This window comes from Zalophus californianus, chromosome 9, assembly GCF_009762305.2.
Source record: "Zalophus californianus isolate mZalCal1 chromosome 9, mZalCal1.pri.v2, whole genome shotgun sequence".
Classification (NCBI taxonomy): Eukaryota; Metazoa; Chordata; class Mammalia; order Carnivora; family Otariidae; genus Zalophus; species Zalophus californianus.
In genome coordinates, this window is record NC_045603.1 from 110,970,013 (window position 1) to 110,989,177 (window position 19,165).

General features: G+C 35.8%; 1 protein-coding gene across 7 annotated transcripts in view; it reads left to right on the top strand.

Moving 5' to 3' along the window:
- ARHGAP12 (Rho GTPase activating protein 12) overlaps positions 1-19,165 on the top strand; it is a 115,175-nt gene that overhangs the window by 37,986 nt on the left and 58,024 nt on the right. The gene's annotated exons all lie outside the window — the stretch shown is intronic.

The window sequence follows — 19,165 nt, forward strand, 5'->3', positions numbered from 1 at the left end:
AGCAGGGAAGAGATGGAGAAGCAAGGCTCCCCACTGGGCAGGGAGCCCGACCCAGGGCTCCATCCCAGGATCCTGGGATTATGACCTGAGCTGAAGGCAACCCGACTGAGCCACCCAGGCACCCCTATTTTTTTTTTTTACATTTTAATTAAAAATAGAAGAAAGGAAAAATAGCTAAAGCCTATTTTAATATTTACTTAGGAAATAAAATGTACTTATCAAGTGAATGTATGTCTATAAAAGTCATAGAAATACCATTATATGTCTGATTGAAGTATGAAAGGTGCAACTTAATTACTAGGCATAATTTGACGTAGATGCCTATATGTATCTCTGTTGGTTATTTTACATGAAGAGATTTGAGGCCATGTTTTTTAGATAAGCGTTTTTCTGAGACAACAAGGCAGGGTATTTGAAAACAGAATCTGCAGTATCTTCCCTATATTTCAGAGAAGTTTGAACTCATCAAGTTAAACATAGTTTTTTTTTTTTTTTAAGATTTTATTTGAGAGACAGCAAGAGAGAGAGAGAACACAAGCAGGGGGGAGTGGGGGAAGGAAAAACAGGTTCCCCCGCGTAGCTGACGACATGGGGCTTGATCCCAGGACCCTGGGATCATGACCTGAGCCACTTAATGACTGAGCCACCCAGGCGCCACTAAACAATAGTTTTTTAATACCCATTGTCATCTAAGGGCTTTAAGAGAACTGTTTTTTTTTTTTTCCTTTTTTCATACATATTTGTTAAATATCTTGATCACTTCTTATATGGAAAGGAAGGGAAAACACCACTGGGGAAGAATAAAATAAAAATCATGACTTTAGATTTACTGGAATAATTAATTCATACATTCACTAAAGAAACGTTTATTGGGCACCAGCTGTGTACTTTGTATTGTGCAAGGTTCTGGGGATATGATGATGAGCAAAGGATCATGTCTTATGATAGAATGATACCTTATGAAAGAATACCAGATACCATTGTGGAATAGTAGATTATTTCTGTTGCTTTCCTGTGATCTCTGATAAGAAATTTTGATTTGGCTGGATATTACCTGACTTGTTAAAAGTACCTGCAGAGAACAGAATAGCCAGCAACCTGGTAGAAGCATGTAGGAGCCATTACTGTAAACATCAAGGAACTATATAGGATATTCCAATATGATTCTGGTACTGTAAGTGGTGGTGATATTAGTTATGGTACTTTATCTGATACAGAAACTGCCAGGTTATGCTTTGCAGTGATGTACACTTCAGGTGTTTTAGGTGTCCCCCCAACACACCTTTCTTTCAGAAGTTTAGGGGTCACCATGTCTTGAGTGTCTCTCTATATATATCATAGAAAAATCAAGTTGCACACATTAATTCTTATTGACTCCTCTAGGAGCCAGTGGAGGAATGGGAGAGGTGGAGTGTCTGGAAAACCAAGACAATTAAGTGACTTCAGCTTTTTTGGAGGACAATTAAATTATTTTGAATAGACAGTTTAAGCCTAAGTTTATTTAGACGAAGGAAAATGTCATTGTTAATCAGAGGAAATGAAATTGCAACACAAAATCACTTATACTCTGTAATATTTATTGCCACAGAGCGGCTTAATTTCCTTTAGAAAATATGTGTATGTGTTTGTGTGTATTTCAAATCTATGTAGTTGCTATTCTTATTTTCCCTTCAAGTTTCAACTCCTTTCTGTTTGGATCTCTACAAACGTTTCCCAAACTTTTTCATCCCCCAATACAGCTCTAATTTTCTGTTTGCAAATGCAAAGGAAAAGTCAAAATATAGTAGTACAACAATAAGAATTAGACCCAGAATATGAATGAGACACCATTCATTGTCTTAAAAATTCCTGACATGTAAGAAATATAAACAGTATCATTTAATACAATTTTATAAATAAGCTAGGAAGAAAACCCTGCTAACCTATAGTGTCAGTCTGTTAATCTGTATTGACTTTTTTTTTTTTTTTAAACTAGAGCCAAGTGTGAGCATGTTAGGTGATTTGTTGAAATGCAGGTAATAAGTAGGTTAAAGCAATGAATAGGATGACCTATGAAGTCAGAGGGAAAATATTTGGGGAAGAATAAGTTAAATAAGTTAATTTGTTTTTAGATTTATTAGAGAAAGAGGGTGCATAAGCAGGGGGAGCGGGAGAAGGAGAAGCAGGCTCCCTACTGAGCAGGGAGCCTGATGCGGGGCTCAATCCCCAGGACCCTGAGATCATGACCTGAGCCGAAGGCAGAGCTTAACCTACTGAGCCACCCCAGCGCCCGAAATAAGTTAATATTTATTTTATTTTATTTTTTTAAGATTTTATTTATTTATTTGATAGAGACACAGCGAGAGAGGGAACACAAGCAGGGGGAGTGGGAGAGGGAGAAGCAGGCTTCCCGCTGAGCAGGGAGCCTGATGCGGGGCTTGATCCCAGGACCCTGGGATCATGACCTGAGCCAAAGGCAGATGCTTAACAACTGAGCCACCCAGGCGCCCCATAAGTTAATTTTTAAAGCTAGAGATTCTGCATTCAATTTGTGTGTCTGTTTGACATTGGCTAGCTACTAATAAAGTTATATTTTTAAAATAAAATTTGTTTGAAGGCAATCACTAAAGGTCTTTGTGATAACTGAGTCTGTAGTTAAGAGAACTATTTTTGTCTTTTAAATAGGTATTAAAACGTGTGAATTAAGAAAACAGTTGAAACTCACTGTTAATATAAAAGCTGAAGATTGCATTTTCTGCTTTCTGAAGTTTATAGGAGAATGTCACTGCTGAAAGGATGTAAATTTTGTAATTTATTTGAGGTAATTACTTTGGAAGAATGTAGTAAAATCCATAATTCATCTAATTCTTGTGTATTTGGTTTTAGTAAAATCTAGCTGAATATGGGGAGGGCATCTTCACAGAGTTGCTGACTTTTTCTATGAAGAACCAGATAGTAAATATTTTAGGTTTTGTGAGTTTATATGGCTTCTCTTACAAGTATCCAACTCTCATTGTAGCAAAAAAGCAGCCATAGGCCATATGGAAACAGTGTGGCTATGTTTCAGTAAAACTTTATTTACAAAAATGGGCTGCAAGCTGAATTTGGACTATAGATTTCTTGTCTCTATGTCAGATATAGGGCAATGCTGTACTATTTTTTTCAAATTTTTTTGCCTCATTTTAATAAATGTGAAATACAATAAAATGCTCATACAAAATTGCAGAAACATTGTCCTACAGATAATATATGAAACAGAACTGTTGCTATTACTCGATTGCTCAGAAGTTTATCAGCTGGTTTAAGACTGTCCAGATTTTTGTATTAAAGGAAGCTTAGGTGTTTCATTTTGAAATTGTGGAAGTACAAGATGTTTGAAGGTTAAAAATTAGAAGTGTCCACAACTTCATTTAAGACATCAACAGGGGTTCTACTGGAGTAGTAGTTTTCTGGAGTTTTGTGGGGTTTTTTTCTTTTTACTCCTATTCTCTATTTTCAAAAAAAATTTTTTTTGTTAAGTTTTTTTTGCCTTTTATAACTATATTGCATAATTTAAAGAAGAGTCTAATGCTTTGTGCAGCTTAGTGCATCCCTTTTCTAGCCAGCAAAGTATGGTTTTAAAGTTTTATTAATTATCTACTAAACATGTCTCTCAGGTATGCCAGGTTTTCCTTCATTTGATTTGTCATGTTTATTATTGAAAGGCATTGGGGTGCCTTTGTGGCTCAGTCGGTTAAGTGTCTGCCTTCAGCTCAGTTCATGATCCCGGGTTCTGGGATTGAGCCCTGTGTCAGGCTCTTTGCTCAGTGTGGAGCCTGCTTCTCCCTCTCCCTCTGCTGCTTCCCCTGTTTGTGCTCTCTCTCTCTCTCTCTCTCTCTCTCAAGTAAATAAATAAAATCTTTAAAAAAAAATTATTAAGCAGCTGTGTCATGTTGATAGTATTGTTAAACGTTCGGGGAATGTAACATATGCCTAAGGATTAGATTATTTGTTTTTACGGAAAGGCCATCTATTTCATATTTCAATTCAAGTAATTTTTTTCTTCATTGACAGTTCTGTTACTGTAATTTAAATGAGTTAAGGAAAAATAGTGTTTATCAGTTATAATAACTTATTCAGTTGTAATAACTTATAACTAGCTGTTCTTTAGGCATAATCAAGTGGGAAGGAATGTGATCTTTTTAACTTTTCAGCTAAAGATTTAATGATTGAAATGGGAATTAATAAATCTTAATGTTTCTCTAGTAACTAAATATAAAAAGAAAAATATGGATACTTTTATAATAGTCACTTGCTTTGCTGTATCATTGTTGTTATGTAATAGTTTTCATGTTAGTACATTCACTGAAATCGAATATGAAGACTAAAAACTGTGATAACCAGACTTGTTCCTCCCTATGGTTAGCACTTTCTTCTATTAAAAGGAGCAAGGCATCTTTATGCCACTTTCAGTATGTCTCATGCTGAAGAGCAACAGTATCCTAAACAGACACAGTAAACAAGAAGTTAGTAAATCTTAATTTAGATCTCTGTCACAGATTTTCTCATTTTGTTTTTATAGACTTCTGAACCTTGAATGAAAACCTTTTTATTTCTCCTTGAATGTTCAGATACCTAATGAAAAGGAGCAAGCATATATAAAAAATTGATTTGGAACCAGAGGAGACCAGCGTGTTTCAAGTGAGCCTTAGAACAGGGTAGAGTGGGGCGCCTGGGTGGCTCAGTCATTAAGCGTCTGCCTTTGGCTCAGGTCATGATCCCGGGCTCCTGGGATCGGGCCCCACATCGGGCTCCCTGCTCCGCGGGAAAGGCTGCTTCTCCCTCTCCCACTCCCCCTGCTTGTGTTCCCTCTCTCACTGTGTCTCTCTCTGTCAAATAAATAAATAAAATCTTTAAAAAAAAAGACCAAAAAGAACAGGATAGAGTAATTCTGAGTCTTTAGTTGAGGGTCAGTAGTTAATTTGACTTAGGGGAACATATCTTTTGTGTTTATTTATTTAAAAAATATTTTTTTAAAGAATTTATTTATTTGGGAGAGCACAAGCAGTGGGGAGGAGTAGACGGAGAGGGAGAAGCCGACTCCCTGCTGAGCGGAGAGCGTGATGTGGGATTCGATCCCAGGACCCTGAGATCATGACCTGAGCCGAAGGCAGATGCTTAACCGACTGAGCCACCCAGGCGCCCCATATCTTTTGTATTTAAGAGCCTTTTAAAAAAAAAATCCAAATTGAGAACTAGTTTTGAGAGGAAGAGAGGTTGAAAGGGCCCTGAGAGGAGACTGAGGATTTGGGAAATAAACCGCATTTTTGGCTAGCATTAACTCTGTAGAATTCGAGTGTATTAGATGAATTTTATTTCATGTACTTTGAAATATAAGTAGAATGTTTTATATTTTTCTCTTTGGCAGTAAGGATATATAAGGAGGTCGAGAGAAAATTCAATTACTTTTAAGCTTAGCTGCTGAGTTTTCCCCCTCTTTTGGATTAATGGTCTTCCATGTATATGTAGGATGTCAGGATGTGGAAAATATGTAAGGTATTAGGGTTATTTTTTTGAATGATGACCTTTAGAGCTAATGGTAAGTTTTATTTGAGGTGTTTCAAGAGAAAAGGGCTCTTATTAGGGTTCTCAAGAGAAATAGAACCAATAGGGTATCTATAGATATAAGAGACTTATAGGAATTGGCTCATGTAGTAATGGAGGCCGAAAAGCCCAACTCTGCTATCTACAATCTGTAGAACCACGGAAGCCGGTAGTGTAATTCAGTCCAAGTCTGAAGGTCTGATGATGGTGTAAGTCCTTGTCTAAGTCTTAACATTCAAGAACCTGGAGAGTCATGGTAAGAGAGTGATTTTGCCCTTCCTTTGCCTTTTTGTTCTATTTAGGCCCTAAATAGATTGGAAGATGCCAACCTCCTTTGGTGAGGACAGTCTACTTTGCTGATTTAAATGCTTATCTCTTCCAGAGATCCCCAGAAATAGTGTTTTTCCACCTATTAGAGCATTCTCTTAATCCAGTCTAGTTAAAATTAATCATCACAGTATCCAAAAGAATTGAAAGCTGGGACTTGGAATAGAAATTTTATGTCCATGTTTATAGCAGCATTATTTATAATAGCAAAAGGTGGAAGCAACCCAAGAGTCCGTGAAGAGATGAATAAACAAAATGTAGTATGTACATATAGTGGGATACTATTCAATCTTAGAAGGGAAATTCTGACACATGCCACAGCATGGATGAGTCTTGAGACCATTTTGTAAAATGAAATAAACCAGTCACAAAAAGACAAATATGTATGATTCCATTTACATGAAGCACCTAGCATGGTCAGGTTCATATAGACAGAAAGTCGAGTGTTGGTTGCCTGGGGCTGAGGGGTGAGGGGATAGAGAATTACTGTGTGATGTGTACAGAGTTTAAGTTTTGTAAGATGAAAAAAGTTCTGGAAATGGATTGTGCTGATGGTTGCAAAGAGCATGATTACTTAGTGTTTAGACTGGCCTCAGTTTATGAAACTTGAGGATGAACTGCATTCAGAGAGGTGTTGGACTTTTGACCACTGTCGTTAGGGAACAGTCTCATTCTACCTCATGCATTTCACCTTTCTCTTCTCTACCCTGTCCTGTTTTATCCTTTAGCAACTCGGAGAACTTGCTCTAATGGGAACCGTATTCTCAATGTGGCTTATGAGGTTTTTAATTCTAAGCACGGTGACTACATTTCTGATTTAGAATGAACCCAGAATATTCATGAATGTGAACTAGCCCTTTCTCCTTGCCTGCTCTCAATTTTCTAGGTAAAGTTTTAGATACTGACCTCCATGGGTATCATCAGTGTGTTCTTGCCTTTATAGCTTAGGCTGTAGAATTTCATTTCAGAATTGTTACATAGGTTTAAAACTAATGGCCTTTTTCTCTTCTAAAATTTCTTTTTTAATCTCATTTCAGAATAAGAGAATACAGGTAAACAAAACCAGCCATAATTCCATGAAACAGGTTACAGGAACTGATATGTATCTTTTGATTTTTTTCATGCATATATGTGGGTGAATTATGCACATATTTTTATATTAGTAAGTTCATCTATATGTATCTAGATACCTATTTTGACTATCTTTTAAGGAATTCAGGGCTTAAACATTTCTTGTTTTAGTATAAAGTGGCCATTAAAATGATAGAAAATCATCTATTTTTTATTTACTTTGTATGGGTTTAAGATTTTCAGTACAGCTTTAAGGATATAATACTGTAAACTCTTAAATTATGCACTGAGTTTGGAATTAATAGATTATCTAAGCAACTGTATTACAGTGCTGACATGCAGCCTTGTTAACAAATTGGTACGTGTAGTAAGTTAGAAATCCATTTATTTGGTTGTGTTCGTTTGAAGTGACAATTTATATTTTCCTTAGTTTTTCAGAATATTTTACTTCAGAATCTTATTTTTGAAAAAACATAAAAGAATAGGTTTTTATCAGAAGATGACAGGAAGGATGGTATGTCAGCCAATTAAATGTATACCATGTACTCGATTAATTTTGTATTTTTTTGAAATTTATTATATTTTTGGCTGTTACCAGAAACCTCAGTGTCTAAGCTTAGACTTCTGCGTGTACTATGTGCTTTCAACAAGTAAACACAGATGCATTCTTTTCATTCGTGATTGTACCATAAACTTGTTACTCTCTAGAACTTTCAGCCATGGAGTATTGTTTAGTCATCCTCTGAATGCTGATCGTACAGTTAGCATTCAAGTCCCTAGAGAGAGAGATTTGTGATAATGAATGGCAGCATACCAGGCCATTGCATGTTGCTTCATCAGTATAAAATAATAGCTAGGTCTTGCTATTTCAGCATAATGTCCTATTGGAGAATTTTGTTTGCTTAACTGACCAAGGACAAGGATATCTTGTTGAATACTTTCAGCACATGTTTAACAATGAGGTTTCATCAATAAATATTAGTTTCTAGCAGCTGTTTCATTTACCTTTCTATTTTTAAAAAATTTCTATGGATTGGGAAAGTAGTTACTGGGAAAAATTATCAGAATCTGAGTCGGCTTGAGAAGCGATCTTTAGTTTATATTTATTTGTTTCTAGACTTTGAAAATACATGATCTTCCTCTAAACTCTTGAGGGGCTTCGAGTTTTGTTGAAAAGACTGAAAAATAACAACTGAACATAATGTAGTGTTAGGGGGACTATAGTATAGGTGAACACAAAATGCTGTGGATTGATATTGTCCAGTACAGTGGCCAGTTACCATCTGTGGTTATTGAGCGCTTGAATGTGCGGCTGATAGACTGAGGAACTGAATTTACTTTAGTTTCAGTTATTGTTAAGAAATTTAAAAACTGACATAGAATAATTTGAGTATGTGAATTTGCTTTTTCACTTGTAAATTTTATGAAATCTAAATATAGATCAAGTACTTTGATGAAAATTTTAGGATTTGAATTGAGATATGCTCTAAAATATACACTGGATTTTAAAGACTTATAATTTTTATATTGATTATATAGTAAAATGCTAATATTTTAGATATATTGGGTTAAATGAATATATTATTAGAATTCATTTCGCCTCCTTCTTTTTACCTTTTTAATGTGCCTACTAGAAATTTTTTTTTAAGTAGGCCCCATGCCTAGCGTGGAGCCCAGCATGGGGCCTGAATTCACAACCCTGAGATCAAGACCTGAGCTGGGATCAAGAGTTAGATGTTTACCGACTGAACTACCCAGGTGCCCCCCACTAGAAAATTTTACACGTCATACCTAGCTCATACTATATTTGTGTGAGTACTGCTCTAGATACATGGGAGTTCTACATTGAGGCATAGAGGAGCGTCTCAAAGAGAAGGTGACCTTTGAACCAGCTATTTATGGTTTTATATGCAGTTCACTGGTTGGTGATTAGGGACAGGATGTCCCACACAGAAGGATAAACAAAGATTTGAAGGTAGTGGTAGGGGTGGGGGAATAGCATGACATTCATAGTAGATGTGTGAGTCACATGGGGGTTTCAGAGCAAAGGATGTAAAGAGAATGGCAATGAATGGGGCAGAAAAGATTGCGCCTGGACTGTTCAAGAGCCTTACAATCTCAGCTATGGCATTTGAACTTCTTTTATACTCAGTGAAGTATTCATTGATGTTTTTAAGCAGGTGAATAACAAGATCAGATTTGTGTTGGGGCACCTGGATGGCTTAGTTGGTTAAGCGTCTACTTTTTGGCTCAGGTCGTAATACTAGGGTCCTGGGATAGAGCCCCGTGTCGGGCTCTCTGCTCAGCGGGGAGCCTGCTTCTCCCTCTCCTTCTGCCCCTCCCCCTGCTTGTGTGCGTTCGCTCTCTCTTTCTCAAATAAAATCTTTAAAAAAAATCAGATTTGTGTTTTTAGAGGATTATTATTGGTACTGTGGAAGACCAGTTGAACAGGGTGAAGAAATGGAGGCAGTCGCCCCTCCATGGGTGCTTGTAGTCATTTAGCAAAAAAGATGAAGAGGACCTAGACTAAGTTATCTTGAGGGTAAGAGAAGAAGGAATTCGAGGTTTATTAGGAGGAAGAATTAGTGGAACTCTTTGGAGTAAGAGAAGAGACACAAGATGACTTGGAGATTTCTGATTGAGTAGCTTATGATGCTATTATTTGAACTGGCGAATATTCAAAGATAGTGTGTTACCAGAAAAAAAAAGTTTAGGCAGAGGATATAAGGAGTTTGAGGAATGTGTGGAGGATCCATGCTAGTAGGTCCTTCAAAATACATGTCTGTCATTTAGGGGGAGCGGTGGATGTTACAGGGTGAGTTTGATTTTATTGAAACAGTAGAATTAGGTAAGATTTCCCAAGGAGACTATAAAAACAGGAGAAAGGAATTAATAGCAGTATATGGATTCCATGATAGCTTCTTAGTTTATATGAAAGTAATTTTCATTCGGGGACGTATTGAGTGTTTACTATGTGCAGGTGCTGTGTTAGTCACTGTAGATGAAGAAATAAGGCAAACATATCTGCCCTAAAGATAATCAAGTTCTAGAAGAAAAGGCGGACAAGTAAATCTGAGATTATAGTGCAGTGTAATAAGTACCACGATAAACTACAGCGTAGTGAGGCTGTAGGAAGAGATGCATGTGAGGGCACAACAGAAAATTATTGGAGGAGGTGGGTGTGGGCTTAATCTTTAAGGGGAAATTTGTCTTTTGTTCTTCTTTTGGAAAATCTTTTTACCTGTGATAAACTTCCTAATTGTGCACACCCTTGTGACTATGTATGTATTGGTCCCTTTTACCTGGGGGTTTTCACTGTGGTGTCTGTCAGCTCTTACCTACCCACCTTCTAGGTACAGACTGTCTTACCCTCCAGTACTTTTAGTTAGCATGGCATGGTACGATTGCGCTTTTGTTAGTTGGCATCTGTTTTTGCAGGTTGGTAGCACAGAAATGACTTCATCAGTATGTTTGTTTATGGCTTCCTAGAAATAAGCATTTTTTAGACCTCACAGTTTTCCTACTTGGGGCCTGCCTTCTTTATTGTCTGTCAGGGGACAGACAGAAATGGTGGCAGATCTCTGATGGTGTGAAGGGGTTGTTCAAGTTGTTGGCTAAGGTGATCAAAGGGGAGGGGAAGAGTACAGAAACAAGATGAAAGATGAGGAGCTAAAAAAGTTTTAGTGTGTGAATATAAGGTAACAAACCCTATAGGAGGAGTTCAGCAACCTCAAGTCAGTGAATAGAAAAACTACAGAAAAGAGATTTTTGTTGTTTTTTTTTTAACTATGAAAATAATATTTATTAAAGCTTTTCACAGTACTGACTCCCCTGAGCCACAGTTAGGTTTCATTATGGGAAGGCTGCTTTTTATTTCTTTGTGTTAATGTCAGCTAAAACAGATTTTGAGTGTACTTGGAGCGCCTTCACAAGTTCCTTTGACTTACTTGGCTTCGTCCTGCTTCCATTTACAGATCCAGTTAAACCTCTGCTGTGAACCTTTCCTCCGCATCACGCCTCACTCTCTTCTTGTTTATTGCTGCTTTTTTGTGCTTCTAGAGCATCCTGTCCACACAGCTTTCTGTGGCACGTAGCTCATGCTATTGGAATCGTTTTATTATCAGTCTCTTTACTAGGTTGCTGGCCCTTAAGGACAGGAACTGTCTTGCTTTCATCTCCCATACAGCTTGAAATTAGTCCTCAAATGGTAGCTAAATAAGTAAAATCATAGAAAATGTCCCTATGCTCTTGCAGACCCTGAAATCTCAATGCAGTCATGCTTTAAGATATCAACATTAGAATTTATATTATAAAATTATTAAACAAGGAATAATATGTTTTTGTCCCTAAAATTTCGTTTTAAGCAAAAAGATTTCTTTTGGAAAGTTAAATTTTCCAGTTAAAACTGATACGCAGTTTTCACTTGTGAAACTAAAACAAATTTTAGTGTTGTGTTAACTGAATATTGGCTTGTTGGCTATTTTTTGTCCTCTATTCTGTTAACTGGCCTAGTGTTAATGATGATTAGCAATTATGGTAAGGCAGAGTTTAAGCAGGTAAATTACCAAAGGCACATAAATGTCTTTTTTCCATATGAATTAAAATAGAGTTAAAACATAATTTAAATTTTGTTTTGGAGTCTGATATTTGGTAAGTGCCTTTTTTTTTTTTTTTTTTAACCCATAAACTAAATAAAAAATATGATTATAGGCTGCAGGGACTTAAACTGATTATTCAGTAACATAAATAGAAGTATATTTATGTAATATAATTCATCATTGTTACTGTTTTTATTATTGTTAATATGAAGATAGGTACCTAAGTATCAGTACTGAGTAGCATATGCTATTTAAGAAACAATAGGTACAACTCCTTAGTAAATACGTATTCTGCCATTCCCTGAAGTTTATTTTAGAAGCAATTCTTGAACTAATGTTAAAAGAAAAAAGGGGACAAATCTCTGTTTTTGTTATTAAAAAAAGTAAGGATTCAGGTAGAGTCTTAAGTTTAAAGTTATCTTCTTATATATATGGTTCCCCAATTTTTTCTTTCTGTGGATAGTGGGAGGACTATTTTAATCTATAGATAAAGTGGAACAGGCCAGGGCTTTTTTTAAATACAAAATTGGGTCATGTGCAGAGGTACTAGTCCCAGTTCAGTTGTTAATTAATGACAGATATGGCCCATAAAATTAACTTTGTTTCTGTGCTCTCCTTTTAAAGATTATTTTGTATGACAATCACTTGCTCTTGTTGTCTGTAGTTGATGAACAGGCTTCTTTGTTCAGTTTAAGTGCACAATACTTAAGTCTTAAAAATATTAGAAAACTAATTTTTATGTGATTCATATGTTGAAAGTACCTCTTGTTATTTTAATTCTCTGGCTTATCTGCAGACTGAGAAACAACTGGTGGTCTGAACAGAATTGTCTTTAAGTACTTTGCTTTTTATAATACAAATTTATTGGGCCAGGGGGACTAGTTTGCCCTGAGTCCATTCAGGAAGATTTAATTTTATCAGTGTGTTCTAAACAATAGTATACATAAGGATCCCATAGAGTACTTAAAAATACAGATTCTTGACTACTACCCCCACCATTGTCCATCCCCAGTGACTCTGGGATATGACTCAATTTTAAATTAAAAAAAAAAAAAGCATTCGTAAATGAGTCTGATACAGATGATCCACTGACCACCTGTTAAGAAAAGACTGGTTTATATAGTGTTAATACTCTGGTTGTCACTTTTATGAGTCTCCCTGGACTGATCAAGTGCCCCGGATTCTTGTCCTAATCAAACTCTAAAGGTAATAATTCTCACTGTGAAATTGGGAAAAATAAATTGGGAAATAAAGCACATAGAAAAAAAATTATACATATTCCCATTATCCAGAGGAAACTGATAATGTTTTAGTTGGTTTTTCTCCATACTTGTAAATTTTTAGTTGGAGTTTAGTTGGAAGTTAGAAGCAGTTATATATTCTGCTATTCCCATTAAGCTCATAATTTTTTTTAATAATGTTATTTAAGACTCATCACCATTTTTAGTGCCTCTCTGAAAAAAAAATATAGATTGCCTCATATATCATTGTTTACTTAACCATTCCTCTGTTGCTGGATGGTTTTTAGATTTTTTTTAATTTATTTTTTTAAAATTAACATATCATGTATTACTGGTTTCAGAGGTACAGGTCTGTGATTCATCAGCTTTATATAATGCCCAGCACTCATTACATCACATGCCCTCCTTAATGTCCATCCCCAGTTACCCTATTCCTCCACCTGCCTCCCCTCCAGCAACCCTCAGTTTGTTTCCTGTGATTAAGAGTTTCTTATGGTTTGTCTCCCTCTCAGGTTTTGTCTTGTTTTATTTTTTCCTTTCTTCCCCGATGATCCTCTGTTTTGTTTCTTAAATTCCACATATCAGTGAGATCATCTGATTGACTATTTCGCTTAGCATAATACCCTTTAGTTCCATGCATGTCGTTGCAAATGGCAAGATTTAATTTTTTGATGGCTGTGTAATATTCCATTGTATATATATACCATATCTTCTTTATTCATTCATCTGTCGATGGACGTCTGGGCTCTTCCCATAGTTTGGCTATTGTGGACATTGCTGCTATAAACATTGGTGTGCAGGTGCCCCTTCAGATCACTACATTTGTGTCTTTGGGGTAAATCCCTAGTAGTGCAATTGCTGGGTTGTAAGATAGCTCTATTTTCAACTTTTTGAGGAACCTCCATACTGTTTTTGAGAGTGGCTGCACCAGGTTGCATTCCCACCAACAGTGTAGGAGGGGTTCCCCTTTCTCCACATCCTCGCCAACATTTGTCCTTTCCTGACTTGTTAATTTTAGCCATTCTGACTGGTGTGAGGTGGTATCTCATTGTGGTTTTGATTTGTATTTCCCTGATGCCAGGTGATGTTGAGCACTTTTTCATGTGTCTGTTGGCCATTTGGATGTCTTCTTTGGAGAAATGTCTGTTCATGTCTTCTGCCCATTTATTGATTGGATTATTTATTTTAGATGGTTTCTAATTTATTTCTGATAAATAACATTGGAGTGAACATCTTTGTGTGAAAAACTTTTCTGTACTTAGGATTTTTTTTTCCCTCTTTGCTCATTGTTCTAAAAATATTTTTAAAAGCTTTTGAAACATACTGCCATACTATTGGCTAAGAAGGTTTCAGCTAATAAAAGTTACCAGCAGTAAACTGAAGCTCTTACATTCGACTTTCACCAGCACTGAGTGTGTTTAGTGAGCCAAAAATACTTTTTTTTAAGATACAAAATGCTGTGTTATTATTTACATTCCTCTTTGAAGTTACTATGTTTTGTATATATGTAAACATTAGTTTGATATTCTATACTAAGTATTTTTTTCTATCAAGAACTTATATTTTTAAGAGTTCTTGAGGAAAATCCTTAGTGATCAATAAATGGTAATTCTCTTGATTTTTTTTTTTTCTCAATGGTTTCAGCGGTTGATAATAAATAAACAGTTTCGTTTTGCCAGAGGTGAGAGTATTAACAAAAATACTGAGTCCTGTTCTCTTTCCACGTGTTTTGGAAGTTGAAAGTATAAGCTGATTTTAATTATGAAATTAATTTTTTTTAAAGATTTATTTATTTGAGACAGAGAGAGCCAGCACAGAGAGGGAGACGCAGAGGGAGAAGCAGACTCCCACTGAGCAGGGAACCTGCTTGGTGAAGGCAGACGCTTAACCTACTCAGCCACCCAGGTGCCCCATGAAGTTGATTCTTAATTAAGAAAACAAAATTTTTACTTCTGCTAGAAACTGTTTCTGATATGAAATGAGCAACATTTCAAATGAACATCTGTCAAAAAATTTAACTGGTGCTAAGAATGTGAAATATTAAAATTTTACCATTCATTCATGTCAATAAACCTCTTCTAACTATATGTTCTTGTACTTAAGATTACTCTTATATCTCTGGATTTCAGACATAACTGTCACCTCCATTGCTTAGTTTATCAGTTTTGAAGAACACCAACGAAATTTGGAGATTCTCTGGAAAAATTAGGGAACATTCTCCTTTTCCTCTCTTAACAGTGTTTGATATTTATATCATTATTTTCATTTCTTGTATTTTTCCCTTTGTCATTTTAAATAATAAATGTAAACCTTTATCTTTCCTGTTTAGTCACTGAACCGTTTAGGTTTCTCCTCCCTGTGCTGATTTCTGGAAACTACCTCCAGGCAGAAAGCTTGGAATGGTAGGACGCACCTCATTTGGTTCTTCTTTCTGAGATCACAGTTCTGCGCTGCTTGTTGTACAATGCCTGAATATACTTGTTTCCTAGGTTTCATTCACTTTTCTACTTGTTGATGGCAGGAAGATAATTTTGGATTCTCATGGCTGGAAGGTGAAGTCCTTTAATGACTTCTTAATTTCTGAATCTAGTGATTGTTCCAGAGCCCCTGTATTGAAGTCTTTGGAATGATATGGTCAAATTTCCCTTCTTTTTAAATTTTTCCTCTCTCTGATTTTTAAATACTACCTTTTCCTATTTAGATCTTCTATTTCTGACTTTCCTTTCTGCCCCCCCCCCTTTTTTTACTAGATCCTCCAACTTTGGTACTTTAATTATATTAATTGCAATAATAATTATAATAATAATGACAACACTAGAGGTCACCATGTCAGACCCTGTGCTAACTTTATACGTATATTCTCAATTTAATTTCAGCAACTGTAAACAGTTGTTTTCCTCCAGAGTTGTTTTCCTCCTCCTCGCGTTCTGTATACTCTCTTAGGTTATTGGCCCCATGTAAATAATGATGACTTACATTTATATTTTTAGCCCTGATTTCTGTACTGAACTCCCAGTCTTTATATCCAACAGTCTGTCAGCAGTTTTCAAAGGCTTTTCAACCTAATACAATCTGAATGGAACTCCTCTTTGCTTCTCTTTTTTTATGTTACTCTTTATCTTGGCATTATTTGATCTGTAAACACACAAACACAACAAAAAATATGCTTCACATAAACACCCAAAATCTGCATGCTAATTTAACCTAATTATTTCTTAAATCTGGCCCTGCTGCTCCATTCCTGCTATCTTGTCCTATTGCAGCTCTCCTATTCTGTCTGTGCGTCTGTACCAGCCTAACTGATCCTCTGCCTCTGGTTATGTCCCTCTAAAATCTGTAGTATTTCTAAATTTTAAATCAGAATGTACTTCCTGGCTTAAAGTCTTCAACCTCCTTGTTCTGTAATTTGCTGTTTCTTAGATCTTTCTCTTGCTACTGCTTTTACCTACTCTAGGAGTCACAACATTCCCGGACTGTACCATGCTGTTTTTGCAAACTTTTGTTCATATTGCCTCTGTATCTCCACCTTTTACCTGACTGACTCTTATTTATTCATTTCTAGGACTCAGTCACTTGTTTCCAGGTCTTTTTCCTTTTTGCTCCCATAGCGTGTCCCATACATAGCTCTGAGTCTTGTCTATTATACATTTAAATGATCTTTTGTTTCACTTTTCTTTTGCTGTATGAAGTCTTAGAAGACTACATTTTTTATTTTTTAAAATTTTTTATTGTTATGTTAATCACATACATTACATCATTAGTTTTTGATGTAGTGTTCCATGATTCATTGTGCATAACACCCAGTGCTCCACGCAGAACGTGCCCTCTTTAATACCCATCACCAGGCTAACCCATCCCCCCACCCCTCTCCCCTCTAGAACTCTGTTTTTCAGAGTCCATCATCTCTCGTGGTTCGTCTCCCCCTCTGACTTACTCCCCTTCATTCTTCCCCTCCTGCTATCTTCTTCTTTTTTTTTTTTTTAACATATATTGCATTATTTGTTTCAGAAGTACAGAAGACAGTACATTTTTAAATTCATATTTATAACCTTAGTGTTTAGCTGAGTACTTGAACTCCCAATTCATTTTTAAATAGTTTCTATCTTAAATGGTGACACAACTGTCCATCCTTTCTCCATACTAGAAATGTGGATGTTTTCCTAGTTTTTTCTCTTTTTATCACATGTAACCAGTTCCTACTCCTTGAATTTTGCTTTTACTTGGGCATTATGTGTTTGCATTCTTTTGTTCACATGTTCATTCATTCAACAAATTTAATTAAGTGCTGCTCTTTGCTAGGCAGTGTACTAACTATACTGCTTTCTGGACATTGCATTGAATTTGTAGAGTTTATACATTAATTTTTGCAGAAGTAACATGATTATAAAGTTCAGTTTTTTATTTAGGAACAAAGGTTTATCTATTCAAGTATGATTTTAGGCACCTAAGGGAGATTTTATAAGTGTTCCCCATTTGGTTTTGTACATTTCTTTTAAAGCTTATTTGTATTCTTTTCTTATTGTGAATAAGGTTTTTTTATTGTTACATTTTCCCGTTTGCCCTTGCTCATGTATGGAAAATTGATTAGATGATCTTTTATCAGGCCAACTTAACTAAATTTCTTAGTTTTTATGGACTTGAGTTTCCAGATATTTGTTATGTCATTGACAAATATCAGGGTATCTTTTTTCCTCTAAGGTATTTGAGTTTAACTCATTTTTCATATCTTACTAGTACATTGCATAGAACCTCCAGTACAATGTTGAATAAAAGCAGTGATACTTGGCATCCTAGTTTTATTCTTTTAATGAAAATGCTTATCAGTGTCTTGCTAACTGTGATGTTTATTTTTAAATAATAATTTCTAAAAGTCAAATAGGGGCGTCTGGGTGGCTCAGTTGGTTAAGTGTCTGCCTTCAGCTCAGGTGGTGGTCCCAGGGTCCTGGGATCCAGTCCCGCACCTGGCTCCCTGCTCAGCGGAAAGTCTGCTTTTCCCTCTGCCTCTGCCTCTCCCCCTCTGCTCATGCTCTAGTGCGCACACGCGCATGCGCTCGCTCTCAAATTAAAATCTTAAAAAAAAAAGTCTAGGAGTTTTATCCTGAATCCACATTGAATTTTATCAAATGCATTGTTGGTATCTGTGGAGATGATTATGTGAATCTGTTAATGTGAAGAATTATAGTAAAAGAGTTCCTAAAGACAGATTTTATTAATATTTCTACTTCTTTCCTGATTGACTTAATGCAGTGCTGGATTTGATTGCTAACGTTTGACTTCTTTGTGTATTTTCATTTATATTTGTAAGTGAGGTTGGTTTATAATTTTCTTTCATTTAATTCTTTGGTTTTGTTTCAGAATTACGCTAGCCTCATAAACTGTGTTGAAGCATTTCAGTTTTTTAAATTAGAAAAACTGTTTGAACTGTTTAAATAATAGGAATTGGTTGTTTCTTAAGGATTTAATATAATTCTCCATAAAAAGCTTTTAGAAAATGGCTGTTTCTTGGCATCTTTATTTCTCCAAGTCTAGTAAAGTATCAGGAGCAAAATAAGAACTTCTTTTAACACTTGTTGAATAAATATTCTCTAGATAAGGTTCTGAGAAATGATTTGCTATATAGAATTGTTTGTTATATTAACAGACTTCATTGTAGTCAGAGAAACATTGTTACCTTGGCTAATTCACCAGGATATGGAATTAGTCTGGAAGAGAAATACTACATGGAAATCTGTCTTCATAGATAGATTTTCTTCATAAAAAGATGCTGTTTGGTGGTAGTCTAAATTCAAAGCTAACATTTCAAGGAAAACAGTCTAATTTGTATCATTAATACAGTAGTTGGGTAATTACCATGTGTAAAAAGACCGAATGTAATAATTTTACATATGTATTCATGTTTGGGGTTATTTTTACTGTGTTCTCTTGTAAATCTTATTCTGTGGTTTAGACTCATTATGATTATTTTACAGGCAAATAATATTTTAGGAGTTAAAGTACTTTAATAAAACTGATTCAGATAAAACTGATTCAGTGTATCCATCCACATTTCCCTTTTTAAATTCTGTATTTTTTAGCATTCATAAAACGCTTGGGTACATTATAGAAGTAATTAAACATCTGGATATAACTCTAGGATTTATATAGTAAAGCAGTGGTTCTCAGCCAGGGTCAGTTATGTCCCCAGAGGACATTTGGCGATGTCTGGAGTCTTTTTAGTTGACACAATGGGAATGCCTCTGTCATCTAGTGGGTAGAGGCCAGAGATGCTAGTAAACATTCTAAAACACACAACATAGCCCCCCACGGTAAAGAATTATCTGACCCAAAATGTTGTTCGTGCCAAGGTTGAGAAACTCTGTTGTAGAA